General features: G+C 34.9%; 1 pseudogene; it reads left to right on the forward strand.

The window, feature by feature from the left end:
- Positions 1-4,276: 4,276 nt before the first annotated feature.
- On the forward strand, positions 4,277-19,605 carry LOC105117438 (uncharacterized; annotated as a pseudogene).
- Positions 19,606-20,357: the final 752 nt, after the last annotated feature.

Below are 20,357 nucleotides of genomic sequence, written 5' to 3' on the forward strand. Positions count from 1 at the left end.
GGACTTCTAGAACTCCAAATATGGGCCAAACACTGAATAGTGCTTGGGCTGGAAGACAGATTCAGACTTCTTTGTTATTGCTCCAATTTGGACTTGAAAATGACCTTTTTAAATCTTGGGCTCCATATAAAAGTTGTAGGCCTATGTCTTAACTTTCTATTCATATAAAGTAGACCTAAATCTGAGATCTACAACTCCAGATATGATCCAATTACCGAACAGTGTTCCGGTTTGAACTGCACCGACATTTCTTTTTGGAGTTTAGCCATCTCTTTGTCCTTTCAATTTCAGTTCTTAAATTCATCAATCAATTCTTTCATTTATGTGATAGGCCTGCATTTAAAAATAAACATTTACCATAAATTAAAGGTATCTTATATTATTAGATATATTATTATAAAACATGCTTTAGTTGAGTTATTGATACTTCAAGTGCAAAATGATGATATAAAACCTTTCGGTGGCTAGCATGTAGCCATCTACTGTTTTACGTTTCTGTTCTCATTGTAAATCTGGGGTATGCCCTTTATAATCTTTGTATCGTTTTTGATTAGTACTTAAAAGTGCATTTTTATCATGGTTTTATATCATCATTTTGCACTTGAAGTATCAATAACTCCTTAACCAAAGCATGTTTTATAATAATATATCTAATAATTTGTGGTAAATGTCTATTTTTAATGCAGGCTATCACATAAATGAAAGGATTGATTGATGACTTGAAGAACTTAAATTGCAAGGATAAAGAGATGGCCAAACTTAGAAAAGAGATGTCGGTGCAATCCAAACCGGTTATTGGAAACGGAAACCCCCACCCAATGAATATTGATTCACGAATGAGAAGTATAAGGATGACGCCACGAAGACAGTTGTTCTTCGATATGTTATTTTCAGTTCTTTAGAGAACCAAGGAAGGGAGATTATCCCACCAACACACAATAAGTGCAGCAAAGAAGTTTATTGATCTGAAAATTGCGTAACCTTACATGTTTGATTATGCTTTTATATATACTGATTTTTGACTTAAAGAAACCCTAATGGACCTCCCTTAGGTGGACTTTTATGAAGCCCACTTACAATTGACCCAAATAAGTAATAAGAACCCAAAAACTAAGAAGAAAACACTAAAAATCTGAAAATACCATCCTAAATAAGCTAGAATCAGATTTGTCACCCTTAAGAAGTCCTAAACAAAATTGGAAAAATCTGATTTGGATAATTTATGTTCTGCCCCTTTTGATGTCCTTGATTAGCTTGGAATTCCTTGTTTAACTTGGACAACTAAGAAAACAAATTTCCTCCTTTGTTGCTGATTTAATTACTTTCCTTCCTAAGTGGGGAAAATCATTAAATAGTCCTCCCCTCTTTAGGAATAAGATATGGCCAACTTCCTTACTTAATTAGGAGAATAAATTGCTGACTCTTTATCCTTGTAGTATTAGGAAAAAAGACAAGCCTAACAAGGCTGGTATTGGGCCGGACACATCAACCCCTTGTTGCTCCTTAAAATGAATTAAAGGCTGTCCTTCATGCTCCTTAAAATTGATTTAGACCAAGACTTACCTTTTCTTGTCATTTAAAATCTATTTACACGATTTTCATCTCTTTAAAACAAATCCATCAATTATTTTAAACTAAGTTATTGTCAATTTAATTTCTCTTGAGTTTTTTTTGTTACCTAGCTTATTTTCCATATCTAGCTCTCTGTGGATATGACCTCGATCTTACTGAGTTAATTGCTACATCACACACTTGTGCACTTGCGAGTTAAAACAAGTGGTCAAGCAACCAAATTATATGAACCTTGTGATCACCATCACTATTGAAAATGAGAGACCCCCACCAAACTAATATTGATTTGCAAATGAGAAGTATAAGGATGACATCACAAGGCCAATTGTTCTTCGATAAGTTGTTTTTAGTTTTTAAGAGAATTAAGGAAGGGAGATTATCTCACCAACACACACACAAGGTGCAGCAAACAAGAAGTTTTATTAATCTAAACAATTTAACCCTTACATGTTTGGTTATACCTTTATTTATATTGACTCTAGACTTATAGAAACCCTAATTGTCCCCTTTAGGTGGATTGATATGAAGCCCACTTATAATTGACTCAAATAAGTAATAATAACCCAAAGACTAAGAAGAAAATAATGAAAGTCTGAAAATTATTATCTTGATGTGGACTAGCCCAAAAACACCAGCAAGGACCTATTACATGTTCCAAATGGTCCAATGACTTGGTCCAAGACAAAGGCATTAAAAGAGGCATTGAATGCATTGGTTTTGAATGTTTCAACCAAGTCAGAATTGAAAGGTCCCTTAGAGTATTAAGAGGAGACCCTAGTACATCTTATCCATGTGCAAGAGGGGTCCAACATAACCTTATTTGGGCCATGAGGTGAGGACAGCAAAGGAAACAAAAGGATCCTTCTACAACTTGGAAACAACATGGGTGGCTACCTTTTCGTTTTGTTTCTAGGATTAAGGGCCTACATGGAATGCTATAAATAAGCCTTGAATTAGTTCTATAATATTTTACTTCCTTCTCTTCTTCTCATGACAGAACATGGATTTAATATTATGGGCTTTGTTTTATTTTGTTGGCTACAACTCAAGGCTTGTTTGGGCTTAATTAATACTTTGTTTTCAGTTAGGATCCAAGGCTTATTTGGATTAAGTTATAGGCTTTTCAGTTTAGGGTTTTGGGTCAGTTTTAAATGGACCTCATTTAAGTTCACATAAGGGGTCCATTAGGGTTAACTTTTCAAGAACTATTTAAACTCATGTAAGCCAAAATTTAGGCAGCTTTTGGATGATAATTACTTCTGAATTTTTTTCAGTTTTAACATGTGAGAGCGATTCTTGCATTCTTCAGTTCTTAAACGAACTGAATCTGACTTATCGATGATTAACTAGTTTCGTGGCGTCATTATACTCAATCCAATAGTGTTGGTGCCTTGGGGCAGGTTTCCATTGTGTCACACTCCTATCAGACCTATTTCGGCTTTCCGAGATCAGATCTCAATCTTAATTGTGGGTTGTGTGACCACGTGATCACGAGGTTCGCATCAGTTGGTATCAGAGGTAGGCTCCAAAATGAGGTCATATCCTTCTATTATTTTTATTTTTTTTGTGTTCCTTTAAGTTTTTCAGTGTTTGCGTCCATCTTCTTGTTCTTCATGTTTGCATCATCTAAGCAAAAAAGAAAAAAAAGAGGTTATATTTCATCTTGTTACTATCTCTAATCATATTAGTATATTGAAAAAAAAGAGAGATAGGGATTAGTTGAAATTTTAAGGATCATTCAATTTTTTGCTACAGAAACACAACTCTTGTTGAACCATAAGCAAACCACCTCAGAATCAACTGAAACTTCATATTCCATATATTGGGGGTAAGATCGCATCATATGTCAAATTTGGACATATTTTTATATTGTTTGCTTGAGGTTGTAATTCGAGACTCAATTCTGCCGCAAAAACACTACTCTTTGACAACCATAATCAAACCACCTCAGAATCAATTGACACATTGTATTCTAAGCAAAATACGTTAGAATAAATTGAAACTTCATATTATGTGTATTGGGGATGATATATCACCATATATTAAATTTGGGCTTATTTTGATAACTAATTCTAGAGGTTTTAATTGGGGGTTCAATTCTGCTGCAAACTGATCATACAAGGGGTTTGGGTACCTAGACATAAATGAACGATTTATAAATTGATTTTGTTGTTATTTTAGTATTATCATACTAAGTATTGAATTTTAGATCACTTTGAGATCGTTTGTTCTGGGTTTCAATTCTGTTACGTAAAAATTGCGTAACAAGTTAGATTTGCGTCAAGCTTCAAAACATGATCCTTACTATTTATTTTTGTCCAAATATTTTTGTTTATGTTATATTTGGGTTATCTAGGAGTCAAGTAATGGTTTTCACTAATATTTACTTCTGCTTTATTTCGTGTCTTTGTTTCGTTCACAATTAGTATGAATTTGCATTGCTATTAGCAATATCATAATTGTAGTTTTGTTTTGCTTTGTTTTCAGTATATTTATTGATTCTTGAGTCTGAAACTTATAATTAAAGTGCGCTGGGAAGGCTATTAACTTTGATTTGTTGATTTCAGTTCCTAAAGAACCAAAAGAAAGCAAATTGTGAGGTAAAAGGCGTAGTGAGCTTATTAGAGTGAAAAGCCTTGACTTTTGTTTTTTAGTGATACACGAAAGGTGTGAGGCTACTAATCAAATTTTATAGATTCAAAGAATGTCTGAAAATAACAAATCAGTGACACAAAACGCTGACGTAGCTTTCCAATTACAAGCCATAGGCCAGCAACTTGAACTGTTGTCTAAAACGTACAAGGATTTGAAAGATGAGGTGAATTTAATAAAGCAACATAATAGTGGAGCTGAACACCGAGGAAATACGGTCCATATGGCTGTACGGAATCTTAGATCTGATTTTAAAGAGTTTGTTGATGAAAATACAGATGCGGGTGAGAATGACTATGATTTTGCATCTGCTGGCTAAGGAATCAGGTCTGGACCAAATAGGGCTAGGAGGAATGTGAATTTCTGTGGCATGGGCACTTATAAAGACAAAGATGGGGACTTGGACACCATTAAACTGAAAGTTCCTAACTTTCAAAGTGAAAACGATCCCGAGACTTGTTTGGAGTGGGAGAAAAAAATAGATTGGATTTTTTATTGCCATAGCTATTATGAGCAAAAGAAGGTGAAATTGGTGATAATTGAGTTTACAGAGTATGCATTGATTTGGTGTGATCAAATTGTAATCAGTAGGAGGAGGAATGGGGAACGACCCGTTCAAGCTTGGGGGGAGATGAAAGTCTTAATAAGGAGACAATTTGTGCCAAACCACTATTATAAAGACTTATATCTGAAGCTCCAAGGTTTGAATCAAGGTTATAAGACAGTAGATGAATATCACAAAGAGATGGACGTAGCAATGATTCGGGCCAATGTAGTACTTAAATGCGCATTATTTATCAAGGTTTTATGTCATCAATTTGCACTTGAATTATCAATAACTCCTGAACTAAAGCATGCTTTATAATAATATATCTAATAATATAAGATACCTTTAATTTATGGTAAATGTTCATTTTAAATGCAGGCCTATCACATAAATGAAAGGATTGATTGATGAATTTAAGAACTGAAATTGAAAAGGACAGAGATGGCCAAACTTAGAAAAGAGATGTCGGTGCAATTCAAACTAGAACACTATTTGGTAATTGGGTCATATATGGAGCTGTAGATCTCAGATTTAGGTCTACTTTATATGGATGGAAAGGTAAGAAATAGGCCTACAACTTTTATATGGTGCCCAAGACTTAAAAGGGTCATTTTCAAATCTAAATTGTAGCAACAACAAAGAAGCCCAAATCTGTCTTCCAACCCAAGCACTGTTTAACGTTTGGCCCATATCTAGAGTTCTAGAAGTCCAAATGACTTGCATGTTTTACACAAGAAAGCTGAGATAATTTTCTACAATTTTCATGTTTTCAAGTGGCTCCAATTTTGACATTATCAATAACGTTTTGGGCAGACAAGAGAAGATAAGGATTGTCACCAAGTCAAGAGTTGGTCACCCACTCATCAATTAGTCATCAAATCAATAGTTCCTAATTTTGACCTATAAAAGGAGGCATTTGCCATGCATTTATGCATCTTGGTTTTGAGGTCAAGATCATGCTCTTACTTTCTCTCTTTGTATTTTTTGTAATGTTTATGCTTTGCTTTCATTAATATCAAGTTTATGCCTTTCATTTCCATTCCTTTACTTAGGTAACTCTTATCTTATTTATATTCTTATTTTGTTTATTTATTTTTGTTTCGTTCATCATGTTTAGCTAATTTTATTATGCAAAGTAAAAAGGTTACATTAATGGTGTAAGAATAAGTATAATGTAAACTCAATATGAACTTTAATGTTTGATACTAACATGTTTTGTATTTGTTATCTTGTTCACTCTTTAATACTTTGCTTGTTAAATGACTACTCTTGATTTATGTTGTAGAACACTTGGTACAAAAAATGTTTGGCACTTTCATAGCCCTTAATGTATGGTATAACCGACACCTGAGCTATGAAAGGAACTTGATTTGTTGTTAACATAAGTTATAATTATAAAAGCTTGACGAGATTTACAAGTATTAACATTAATCGAATAGGATGACTAATGTAATCATGTTAACAATCTATAATCTAATTGGAACCTTCTATGTGTGTGGTTTCCAATTAAATAATAAGAGTTTATACTATACTTGTTTGACATACCATTAGTAGATCCTCTAACCTTGACATTTGTTATTATCATTGTTTAATCCTTACGTTAATATTCCATCTTAAAGTTTTTATCATCTTCTTCTTCTTCTCTATTTTTATTACTACTACTACTACTACTATTATTAGTACTATTATTACTATTATTATTATTATTATTGCTACTGATTTGTTGTTGTTTATAATTTATACAATTAACCTTCCTGTGGTTCGACCCGGTTTTGCCGGGTTATTTATTACTTCGACACTCCTGCACTTGGGAGAAGACATCAATCTTCTAGTCGTGTCAATTGTTGAGGATAGAGAAGCCACCATGGCTAGGTTTCTTAATTGGTTGAATCGGGACATTGCCAATGTGGTTGAGCTACAACACTATGTGGAGCTAGAGGACATGGTTCACATGGCTACGAAGGTGGAGAGACAACTTCGGAATGGACATGCTCGGCTAGCGTTTAATTTGGGCTCTTCATCATCTTGGAACCGAATTTAAAGAGAGAGGGTACTGTCCGGCCAAGATCGTTTGTTCCTTCTAGAATTGAACTACCAAAAGCTACTGATGCCAAAGGTAAATTTGAAACTCAACCTAAACGTACTTGTGATGTTAAATGTTTCAGGTATCAAGGACATGGACATTATGCTTCAGAGTGTCCAAACGAGAGAATCATGATGATTAGAGATAACGGTGATATGGAATCTGAAAGTGACACATTTGATTGTGAAGGCATGCCACCATTGGAGGATAGTGATGGGGATGAGTTAGCATTACCAATTGGAGAGTCCTTGGTTATAAGACAAACACTTCAGGTTCAGGTATAGGAAGATGAAATTAATCAACAAAGGGAGAACATCTTCCATACGCTTTGTTATGTATAAGGAAATGTGTGTGGTTTAATTATAGATAGTGGAAGTTGTGTTAATGTTTGTAGTGCCACCCTTGTTAGTAAACTAAATTTGTGTATTGTTAAGCGTGCTAAACTATATAGATTGCAATGGCTGAATGATATTAGTACAGTGAAAGTGACTAAACAAGTTGTGGTTCCATTTTCGATTGGGAAATATATTGATGAAGTTCTGTGCGACATGGTACCAATGCAAGCAAGTCACATCTTGTTGGGGAGACCATGGCAATGGCTTAGCTTGGGGGATCAGAATGCTAGCTACTTTCACAAATCAGTAAATGGAAGACAACATAGAAATAAGCTTCTTTCACTTATAAGGGAAGATGGAGAGGTTGTCGAAGGACATAAGGCAGTTAAACCAGAAGAAATAGCGTACTTGCAGCGTGTGTTAGGAGTGGAACAAATGCCTAGGGTTCTAAACGAGGAAGTGATGGAATCGACAATTAACTTGAAACTGTCTTCGACGCAACAGCATGTAGTAGCACAAGATGTAACAAGGGAGGAGATTAAGCATGCTATGTTTAGTTTGAAGAACAACAAAGCCCCTGGTCCGGATGGATTTAACGCAGGTTTCTTCAAAAGAATATGGCACATAGTTGTGGAAGATGTAATCAACGCTGTTAACTCCTTCTTTCAGACTCGTAGAATGCTTTAAGAAATGAATGCTTCATCCATTTTCCTTATTCCTAAAGTTGCTAATCCTATGAGGTTGATAGATTTTCGTCCTATATCTTTCTGCTATACAATGTACAAAATGCATCGCTAAGATTCTAGCTGGGAGAATCAAAGCTGTTTTGCCATCCTTAGTAGGTTCGTATCAGGCTGCTTTTATCTCTGGACGGAGAATCAGCGACAACATTCTTTTGTCTCACGAACTAATGAAAGGCTATCATAAATCTACGGGACCTGCCCGTTGTGCTATGAAAGTAGTTCTGATGAAGGCTTATGACTCCATTCGGTGGGATTTCATTGACATTACATTAATAAAAATGGGATTCCCTAGAATAGTCATTGATTGGATCATGGTTTGTGTTACATCATGTCAATTCTCTATCAATGTCAATGGTGAGCTTGCAGGTTACTTTTAAGGGGGGAGAGGGTTGAGACAAGGTGATCCACTTTCTCCATATTTGTTTGTCCTATACATGTAATAAAAAATATGGAGCAAATTATGAGATCCTTTCTTTAGTCAGGTTCAGATATGAGAACTACTGGGGCTAAAGTGGCTTGGGATCAGGTATGTCTTCTAAAAAAAGAGGGGGGGCTAGGAATAAAAAGGATAACAGAATGGAACAAGATTGCTTTGTTGAAACACATTTGGAACCTGTGCAATGACTCAAATGGCTCAATGTGGTCAACTTGGATCAGATCCAATCTATTGCGAGGTAGGGATTTCTGGACAATCAAAACGCTAGAGAATTGCTCTTGGGATTGGGGAAAGATTCTAAAGCTGAGATCCTTGATTAGTACTTAAACGTGCATTTTTATTAAGGTTTTATATCATTATTTTGCACTTGAAATTTTAATAACTCCTTAACTAAAGCATGTTTTATAATAACGTATCTAATAATATAAGATACCTTTAATTTATGGTAAATGTTCATTTTAAATGCAGGCCTATCACATAAATGAAGGAATTGATCGATGATTTTAAGAACTGAAATTGAAATGACAAAGAGATGACCAAATTTAGAAAAGAGATGTCGGTGCAATCCAAACCGGAACACTGTTTGGTAATTGGGTCATATCTGGAGCTGTAGATCTCAGATTTAGGTTTACTTTATATGGATGGAAAGGTAAGACATAGGCCTACAACTTTCATAGGAGCCCGAGATCTAAAAAGGTTATTTTCAAGTCCAAATTGTAGCCACAACAAAGAAGTTCGAATTTGTCCTCCAGCTCAAGCACTGTTCAGTATTTTGGCCATATCTAGAGTTCTAGAAGTCGAAATGATCTAAAGTTTTTACACAAGAAAGATGAGACAATTGCCTACAACTTTCATGTTTTCAAGTGGTTCCAATTTTAACATTACCAATGATGTTTAGGGCACACAACAGAAGATAATGATTATTACCAAGTCAAGAGTTGGTCACCCACTCATCAATTAGTCATCAAATCAATAGTTCCCAATTTTAGCCTATAAAAGGAGGCATTTGCCATGCATTTAGGCATCTTGGTGTCCAGATCAAGATCATGCTCTTGCTTTCTCTCTTTGTATTTTTTTGTAATGTTTATGCTTTGCTTTAATTAATATCAAGTTTATGCCTTTCATTTCCTTTCATTTACTTAGTTAACTTTTATCTTATTTATGTTCTTATTTTGTTTATCTATTTTTCTTTCTTTCATTATATCTAGCTAAGTTTATTATGTCAAGGTGAAAAGGCTACACTAATGGTGTAAGAATAATATAGTATAAACTTAATATGGACTTTAATGTTTGATACTAACATGTTTTCTATTTGTTATCTTGTTCATTCTTTAATACTTTGCTTGTTAAATGACTAATCTTGATTTATGTTGTATAACACTTGGTACAACAAATGCTTGGTACTTTCATAGCCCATACTGTATGGTATAACCGACATCTGAGCTATGAAAGGAACTTGATTTGTTGTTAACATAAGTTATAATCATAAATGCTAGACGAAATTTACAAGTATTAGCATTAATTGAATAAGATGACTAATGTAATCATGTTAACAATCTATAATCTGATTGGAACCTCCTTTGTGTGTGGTTTCCAATTGGATAATAAGAGTTTATACAATACTTGTTTGACATACCATTAGTGGATCCTCTAACCTTAACATTGTTTATTATCATTATTTAATCCTTACATTAATTTTCCATCTTAAAGTTCTCATCAACTTTTCTTCTTCTTCTTCTTTGTCTTCTTTATTATTATTATTATTATTATTATTATTATTATTGTTATTATTATTAGTACTACTACTACTACTACTAGTAGTAGTATTATTAGTATTATTATTGCTATTATTATTATTGTTGTTGTTATTGTTACTATTGTTGTTGTTTATAATTTGTACAATTAACCTCCCTGTGGTTCGATCTCGGTCTTGTCGGGTTATTTATTACTTCGACACTCCTGCACTTGGGAGAAGACATCACCCTTTTGGTTTTTGGCGCCGTTGCCGGGGAGGTAAGTTTTGTATAAATTATAATATTTATTTTATTTTCACTTTTCACTTTTCTTGAATATAACTTTATTTCTTGTCACTTGTTTCTTCTTCTTTTATTTTCTTCTTTCTTTTATTCTATTCCTACACGTGCATGAGAGTGTGATAATGATTTACAGGAAGTGGACTTTATTGAAAAATTAATTCATGATCAATTTCCAACCACTTCCAGTGAAATTGAGATTGATGAATATGATGATTTGCAAATAATTTATTTTCAGGAATAATCAAAGACAAGTAATTGGAGGCCACAAATTAAGGAATTGCCACCACGATTAATTAAGTCCATACCTTTAAGTGTTCAACCACCAAAACCTGATTTGAAATTAAGTCCATACCTTTAAGTGTTCAACCACCAAAACCTGATTTGAAGCCGTTGCCCTCCAATCTCAAATACTCATTTTTGGGAGAAAATGAAACTTTTCCGGTAATAATCTCTTCCAAACTTTAATGCACATCAAGAACGTAAGTTATTACAAACTCTGAAAATGCCCAAAAATGCATTAAGATGGACCATAGCTGATATAAAAGGAATTAGTCCTTTGATTTGTACACACAGAATTTATTTAGAGGAAAATGTAAACTCTCTAGAGAAATGCAACGAAGGCTAAATTCTAATATGAAAGAAGTAGTGAAAAATGAAGTCATTAAACTTCTAGTTAATGAAATCATTTATCCTATATTTGACAGCAAATGGGTAAGTCCTACCCAAGTTGTACCCAAGAAGTCTGGAGTCACTGTGATAACAAATGAGAACAATGAATTAATTCCTACTAGAACTGTTACTGGTTGGCGCATGTGCATTGACTATAGAAAACTTAATTCAATGACTAGAAAAGATCATTTTCCTTTACCTTTCATGGATCAAATCCTAGAAAGAGTTGCAGGTCATGAATTTTATTGTTTCCTAGATGGCTGTTCGAGTTACAACCAAATTGAAATTGCATTAGAAAATCAAGAGAAGACTACTTTCACATGTCCATGTGGTACTTTTGCATATCGAAGGATGCCTTTTGGATTATGTAATGCACCAGCCACATTTCAAAGATGCATGCTTAGTATATTTAGTGACATGGTTGAACATTTTCTTGAGATTTTCATGGATGATTTTTCTGTTTTTGGCGATTCATTTAATGATTGTTTGACTAATTTAGAAAAGGTTTTGACCAGGTGTGAAGAGAAGAATCTTGTGCTGAATTGGGAAAAATGTCATTTTATGGTAACAAACGGCATTGTACTTAGTCATATTGTTTCATCAAAAGGAATTGAAGTTGACAAATCTAAAATTGAGTGAATTGCAAACTTGCAAACACCAAAATCTATTAAAGATGTTAGATCATTCCTAGAACATGCTGGTTTTTATAGAAGGTTCATCAAAGATTTTAGTGTAATATCTAAGCCTTTAAGTAACCTTCCAACAAAGGATACTATTTTTGAATGGATTGAACATTGTGAAGAAGCCTTTGTTAAACTTAAAAACTTGCTTACTTGTGCTCTTATCATTCAACCTCCCGATTGGTCATTACCTTTTGAAATAATGTGTGATGCTAGTGATTATGCCGTAGGTGCTGTTTTGGGATAAAGAAAAGATAAGAAACCTCATGTAATTTACTATGCAAGTAAAACTTTAAATAGTGCTCAAATGAATTGATACGATCCAAGCAAGGTCAAATTTGGATTTTGATGTAAAATGTGCAACTATCCAGTTTTACAACAATAGTTATAATTCTCAATCCGACCGTTGGATCGAGTTGAAATTTTACATGGAGTCTCCTAACATATTGTGTTACCTTGGGTTCAAATTTCAGGTTAATCGGAGTTCGGGAAGGTATCTCAATACAAGTCACCAGAGGCTGTACGGAATTTGTTATTTACTTCCTTTTGACTTGTGGACTTCCTATTTGGGTAGGATTCTTTTTCTAAAGAGATGTGGCAGCTTATTTGGGAAATATACTAATTCTACAAGGATGTTTATTGGGCTGCAACATAGTTTCCAAGTGGCAAGGATTCATAATGATTGCTGAATCCTTTTCTTACAAGGATTCCTTATTCATCCGAGCTACAAAAGGAAAGAAGACTTTAGAATACATTCTACCTTCAGATCAGATTTCCTAGTCTATTTGGGACTTCTTAATGGTGACAAATCTGATTCTAGCATATTTAGGATAGTAATTTTTGGATTTTTATATTTTTTATTATTTTCTTCATAGTCTTTGAGTTATTATTACTTATTTGGGTCAATTGTAAGTGGGCTACGTTGATTCGCGAATATTGATTCGCGAACGAGAAGTATAAGGAGGATGCCACGAAGACAGTTGTTCTTCGATAAGTCGTTTTTCAGTTCATTAGAGAACCATGGAAGGGAGATTATCTCACCAACACACACACACAAAGTGCGGCAAACAAGAAGTTTTATTAATCTGAATTGTCTTCCCTTACATGTTTGGTTATGCCTCTATTTATAGTGATTCTAGACTTAGAGAAACCCTAATGGACCCCCCTTAGGTGGACTTATATGTAGCTCACTTACAATTGACCCAAATAAGTAATAATAACCCAAAGACTATGAAGAAAATAATAAAAAATATAAAAATCCGAAAATTACTATCCTAAATATGCTAGAATCAGATTTGTCACCATTAAGAAGTCCCAAATAGACTAGGAAATCTGATCTGAAGGTAGAATGTATTCTAAAGTCTTCTTTCCTTTTGTAGCTCGGATGAATAAGGAATCCTTGTAAGAAAAGGATTCTGCAATAATTATGAATCCTTGCCACTTGGAAACTATGCTGCAGCCCAACAAACATCCTTGTAGAATTAGTATATTTCCAAAATAAGCTGCCACATCCCTTTAGAAAAACAATCCTAGCCAAATAGGAAATCCACAAGTCAAAAGGAAGTAAATAACAAAATCCGTACAGGCTCTGGTGACTTGTATTGAGATACCTTTCTGAACTCCGATTGACCTGAAATTTTAACCCAAGGTAATACAATATGTTAGGAGATTTCACGTAAAATTTCAGCTCGATCCAACGGTCGGATTGAGAATTATAACTATTGCCGTAAAACTGGATAGTTGCACATTTTACATCAAAACCCAAATTTGACCTTGCTTGGATCGTATCATAATTTCTCATCTATAAAATTCTCTCGTCCTTTCTTTTATTTCTACTCAACCCATATATTCATCAAATACAGAAGTGTATAGAAATGGCAAGTTCCTTAGATCATCATATAAGAAATGTTTGGGTCATATCTCAGATTTAGATCTACTTTATATGGATGGAAAGCGAAGACATAGGCCTACAACTTTCATATGGAGCCCAAATCTAAAAAGGCTATTTTCAAGTCCAAATTGTAGCAACAACAAAGAAGGCCGAATCTGTCCTCCAGCCCGAGCACTGTTCAGTATTTTGGCCATATCTGGAGTTCTAGAAGTCGAAATGATCTAAATTGTTTGCACAAGAAAGCTCAGACAATTTCCTACAACTTTCATGTTTTCAAGTGTTTCTAATTTTGATGTTATCAATGACGTTTTGGGCACACAACAGAAGATAATGATTGTTACCAAGTCAAGAGTTGGTCACCCACTCATCAATTAGTCATCAAATCAATAGTTCCCAATTTTAGCCTATAAAAGGAGGCATTTGCCATGCATTTAGGCATCTTGGTGTCCAGATCAAGATCATGCTCTTGCTTTCTCTCTTTGTATTTTTTGTAGTGTTTATGCTTTGTTTTCATTAATATCAAGTTTATGCCTTTCATTTCCTTTCCTTTACTTAGTTAACTCTTATCTTATTTATGTTCTTATTATGTTTATTTATTTTTCTTTTTTTCATTATGTCTAGCTAAGTTTATTATGTCAAGGTGAAAAGGCTACACTAATGGTGTAAGAATAGTATAGTGTAAACTTAACTTAATATGGACTTTAATGTTTGATACTAACATGTTTTGTATTTGTTATCTTGTTCACTCTTTAATACTTTGCTTGTTAAATGACTAATCTTGATTTATGTTGTATAACACTTGGTACAACAAATGCTTGGCACTTTCATAGCCCATACTGTATGGTATAACCGACACCTAAGCTATGAAAGGAACTTGATTTGTTGTTAACATAAGTTATAGTCATGAATGCTTGATGAAATTTACAAGTATTAGCATTAATTGAATAAGATGACTAATATAATCATGTTAACAATCTATAATCTGATTGGAACCTCCTTTGTGTGTGGTTTCCAATTGAATAATAAGAGTTTATACTACACTTGTTTGACATACCATTAGTGGATCCTCTAACCTTGACATTGTTTGTTATCATTATTTAATCCTTACGTTAATTTTCCATCTCAAAGTTCTCATCAACTTTTCTTCTTCTTCTTTTTCTTCTTTTTCTTTATTATTGTTGTTATTATTATTATTATTAGTATTACTACTACTACTACTACTACTAGTATTAGTAGTATTATTATTGCTACTATTATTATTGTTGTTGTTATTGTTACTATTGTTGTTGTTTATAATTTGTACAATTAACCTTCCTGTGGTTCAGCCCCGGTTTTGCCGGGTTATTTATTACTTTGGCACTCCTGCACTTGGGAGAAGACATCAATCTTTTCATCCTGTTAATCCTTAGCATGGTCGAAGATGAAGTACATTATAGGAGATGGCATGACAACCTCTCTATGGTTTGACAATTAGCATCCTCACAGCCTGCTCGCAGATTCTTATGGTGAGAGATTCGTCTATGGAAAAGAACGGGAAGGTGAATGTGCTGATTCATAACTCAAAATGGAAAATTCCTATCACTCAAGCTATTAGCTGGCACCCCATTATAGAAGCTGTTCCTTCCAATTCTAATCCTATGATAGGGCAAAAGGATAAGATTGTTTGGCTGGATTCACCAAATCATAGATTCTTGATCAAAGTAGCTTGGGAACAACTAAGATTTCATCATCCGATGGTTGAATGGCATGACATTGTGTGGTTCAAGAATGCTGTTCCAAGACATTCGTTTCTTCTATGGGTGGCTGTCCAACAGAAACTCACAACTCAAGATATTTTTTTTTGGTAAGTAACTCATAACTCAAGATAAACTTCATTGGTTTGGTATACATGGTCCCAATAAATGCACTCTGTCTCCACAATAATGAAGATTACAACCACCTGTTCTTTGAATGCTCCTATACTAAAGTGATCTAGTGGGATGTTTGTGACAGATGCAACATTCCAAGAATGACAAAAGGATGGGATGAAAGGATTTGATGGGCTGCTGGCACTTGGCATGGCAAAAGTTTCATCAATTTTTCTGGCAAACTGAGTTTCGCAGCTACAGTGTATCATATCTGGTAAGAACGGAATGTAAAGACCTTTTCTGAATTTGGTCTTTCATCAAATCGAATGTATCATCCGTGATAAGCTTGATTTGACGAGGAACGTTCTACCAACAGATGAAAACAAAAGGATCCAACGAGCTTGGAGGGTCAATAACATAGATTCTTCATTTGATATTTAGCTAGTTGTATTGGTTTCCCTAACGAATCTAGTTAGGTCTTGAGTTTTCTGTTCGGTGGCTAGCCTGTAGCCATCTGTTGTTTTATGTTTCTGTTCTCATTGTAAATCTGGGGTATGCCCCTTATAATCTTTGTATCGTTTTCTTTTAATATATACATCAATTTACCAAAAAAAAAAGAACGGAATGCAAGGACCTTTGCAGGAATCTCCAGAAATCAAAATTTGGTCTTCGATCAAATCAAATGTATCATCCATGATAAGCTTGTTTTGATGAGGAACGTTCTACCAACAGATGCAAACAAAAGGATCCAAAGAGCTTGGAGGGTCAATAACATAGATTCTTCATTTGATATATTAGCTAGGTGTATTGGTTTCCCTAACGAATCTAGTTAGGTCTTAGTTTTCTGTTCGGTGGCTAGACTGTAGCCATCTGTTGTTTTACATTTCTATTCTCATTGTAAATCTAGGGTATGCCCCTTATAATCTTTGTATCATTTTTTTTTAATACATACATCAACTTACCAAAAAAAATGATAGGAAGGCAATTCATGATGGGGTTAAAAATAGGTATACCATTATAAAAGATGGTAAAACCATCACTCTTGTACCTCTTACACCCAAACAGGTGTATGATGATCAAATAAAGCTAAAAAGCGAGCATGAGGCGATAGGGAGAGAAAATCAAGGTGAGGAACAAGGGGAGAGAAGACCATCAGATTCGGCTAGAACTCAAACCACTATAACTCATTCGGCCACCCATCCAAACACAAACAAATATTCAGCCAACACTCCAAACAAATCAAACCATTCAACCACAACTCAAAGACACCCAAATCTGGCCGAGAGTGGAGAGGTAAGGCAAGAGGAGTGAAGAAAGTCAGTAAGGGTGATGAGAGTTATGTGGAAAAACTAAAGAAACAACCCAATTTTTATGCTCGAGAGGGTGAGGTCAGATCTGCATTTTCACTAACAAGCCAATGATTTTACTTGTGTACAAAGAGGCTTACTTTAATACTAATGATCTTGATCATATTGTGCCTAGTGTTGCTATTGCTTTGTTATAGGAGTTTGATGATGTGTTGCCCGACAATACTCCTAGCGGATTACCACCATTGAGGGGGATAGAGTATCAGATTGATTTCGTACCCGGAGCTTTAATTCCTAACCGACTAGTCTATAGAAGCAATCCCGAGGAGACGAAGGAGCTTCAAAGGCAAGTTGATGAGCTGATGGAAAAGGGCTACATTCATGAGTATAAGCCCATGTGCTGTACCTATGCTACTTGTGCCTAAAAAGGATGGAACATGGAGGATGTGTGTTGATTGCCAAGCCATCAACAACATAAAGGTAAAGTATAGACACCCCATTCCTAGGCTTGATGACATGTCAGATGAGTTATATGGATCCTGTATTTTCTCTAAAATCGACTTGAAAAATGGATACCATCAAATTAGAATGAAAGAAGGTGATAGGTGGAAAACAACATTTAAGACTAAGCATGGTTAGTAATGCCATTTGGACTTATAAATGCACCTAGTACGTTTATGCGTTTAATGAATCATGTGTTTCGTACATTCATAGGTAAGTTTGTGGTTGTGTATTTTGATGAAATTCTGATCTATAGCAAGATCTTAACTGAGCATCTTGATCATTTGCGTAATGTACTTAGTGTGTTGCGTAGTGAGAAATTGTATGCTAATCTTAAAAAGTGTGCCATTTGCATGGAGAAAATTTTGTTTTTTGGCTATGTTGTAACTGCACAGGGTATTGAGATGGATGAGGAGAAAGTTAAGGCCATCCGAGATTGGCCTACACCCAAATCGGTAAGTGAGGTAAGGAATTTTCATGGGTTAGCTAGTTTTTATAGGCGTTTTGTAAAAGATTTCAGTACAATAGCTGCACCCTTGAATGAAGTTGTCAAAAAGTCAGTTGGGTTTAAATAGGGGCAGAACAAGAATTGGCTTCTGTTCTTTTGAAAGATAAATTATGTTTTGCACCTGTTTTGGCTTTACCTGACTTTACGAAAGCATTTGAAATAGAATGTGATGCATCTGGAATGAGAATAGGTGCTGTTTTGATGCAGGATCGGAGACCTATTGCATATTTTAGTGAGAAGTTAAGTGGAGCAACCTTAAACTATCCCATTTACGACAAAGAACTCTATGCATTAGTAAGAGCACTTGAGATATGACAACATTACTTGTGGCCAATAGAGTTCGTAATCCATTCGGATCATGAGTCCTTGAAACATCTGAAAGGACAAGGTGAGTTGAATAGGAGGCATGCAAAATGGGTTGAATTCATTGAAACTTTTCCTTACATAATCAAGTATAAGCAAGGCAAAGAGAACATTGTAGCTGATGCACTTTTACGCAAGTATGCTCTTTTACACACAATGAATACTAGATTGCTAGGCTTTGAATATGTGAAGGAATTGTATGATAATGATTCTGACTTTGCCGAGATTTATAATGCATGTGGACATTCGGCATTTGGTAAGTTTTATTTGATGGATGGTTATTTGTTCAAAGAGAATAGATTGTGTGTTCCTGCTAGTTCTTTGTGTGAATTGCTTATTCGTGAAGCACATGGGAGTGGTTTAATGGGTCACTTTGGGGTTACGAAAACCTTGGATGTATTACATGAGCATTTTTATTGGCCAAAGATGAAAAGAGATGTGCAATGAATTTGTGAACAGTGCATTACTTGTAGAAAGACAAAATCTAAAGTACAACCGCATGGGCTATATATACAATTACCTATGCCTATTGAACCTTGGGTAGACACCTCTATGGACTTTGTTTTAGGTTTACCTAGGTCAAAGAAAGATAGAGACTATTTTTGTTGTGGTTGATAGGTTTTCTAAAATGACCCATTTCATTGCATGCAATAAAGCAGATGATGCATCTCGTATCGCAGACTTGTTTTTCAGAGAGATTGTACATTTGCATGGCATTCCTAAGAGTATAGCGTCAGATCGAGATGTTAAGTTCCGTAACTACTTTTGGAAGACCTTATGGGGAAAGTTGGGAACTAAACTCTTATTTTCGACAACATGTCATCCTCAAACAGATGGACAAACTGAGGTAGTGAATAGAACATTATCCCAACTTTTGCGTGCTATAATTCAAAAGAATTTAAAGAGTTGAGAAGAATTTTTTTCTTTTGTTGAGTTTGCTTATAATAGAACTGTGCATTCGACCACTGGTTTTTCTCTATTTGAAATTGTTTATGGTTTTAATCCATTGACTCCTATGGACTTAATTCCTTTGCGTTTTAAAGAAAAAGTAAGTTTAGATGGTGAAAAGAAGGCAAAGATGGTGAGACAACTCCATGAGGGAGTTCGACTGTAAATAGAGAAAAAGAATAGACTTTACGCTTCTAAAGCAAATAAGGAACATAAAGTGGTTGTTTTCCAGCCCGGTGATTGGGTTTGGGTGCACATGCGTAAAGAACGATTTCCTAACCAAAGGAAATCAAAATTATAGCCTCGTGGTAATGGTCCATTTCAGGTTTTAGAGAGAATCAATGACAACACATACAAAATTGACCTTACAGGTGAGTATGGTGTTAGTGCTACCTTTAATGTTGTTGATCTTACGTTGTTTGACATAGATTTTGATTCGAGGTTGAATTCTTTCAAGGAGAGAGGGGATGATGTGGACCAGCCCTAAAACACCAATAAGGACCCATTACATGTTCCAAATGATCCAATGACTTGGTCGAAGACAAAAGCATTGAAAGAGGCATTGAATGCATTGGTTTTGAATGTTTCAACCAAGTCAGAATTGAAAGGTCCATTAGAGTATCAAGAGGAGACCCTAATACATCTTATCCATATGCAAAAGGGGTCCAACATAACCTTATTTGGGCCATGAGGTGAGGACAACAAAGGAAACAAAAGAATCCTTCTACACCTTGGAAACAACATGGGTGGCTACCTTTTCCTTTTGTTTCTAGGATTAAAGGGCTGCATGGAAGGCTATAAATAAGCCTTGAATCAGTTCTATAATATTTTACTTCCTTCTCTTCTTCTCATGACAGAACATGGATTTAATATTATGGGCTTTGTTTTATTTTGTTAGGTACAACCCAAGGCTTGTTTGGGCTTAATTAATACTTTGTTTTCAGTTAGGATCTAAGGCTTGTTTGGATTAAGTTATGAGCTTTTCAGTTTAGGATTTTGGGTCAGTTTTAAATGGACCTCATTTAAGTCCACATAAGGGGTCTATTAGGGTTAGCTTTTCAAGAACTATTTAAACGAGAGTAATTCTTGCATTTTTTAGTTCTTAAACGAACTGAATCTGACTTATCGAAGATTAACTGGCTTCGTTGCGTCATTCTACTCAATCCAATAGTGTTGGTGTCTTGGGGCAGGTTCCATTATGTCACACTCCTATCAGACCTATTTCGGCTTTCTGGGATC

This window comes from Populus euphratica, unplaced genomic scaffold (genome assembly GCF_000495115.2).
Source record: "Populus euphratica unplaced genomic scaffold, PopEup_1.0 scaffold1356.1, whole genome shotgun sequence".
In the NCBI taxonomy this organism is placed as follows: Eukaryota; Viridiplantae; Streptophyta; class Magnoliopsida; order Malpighiales; family Salicaceae; genus Populus; species Populus euphratica.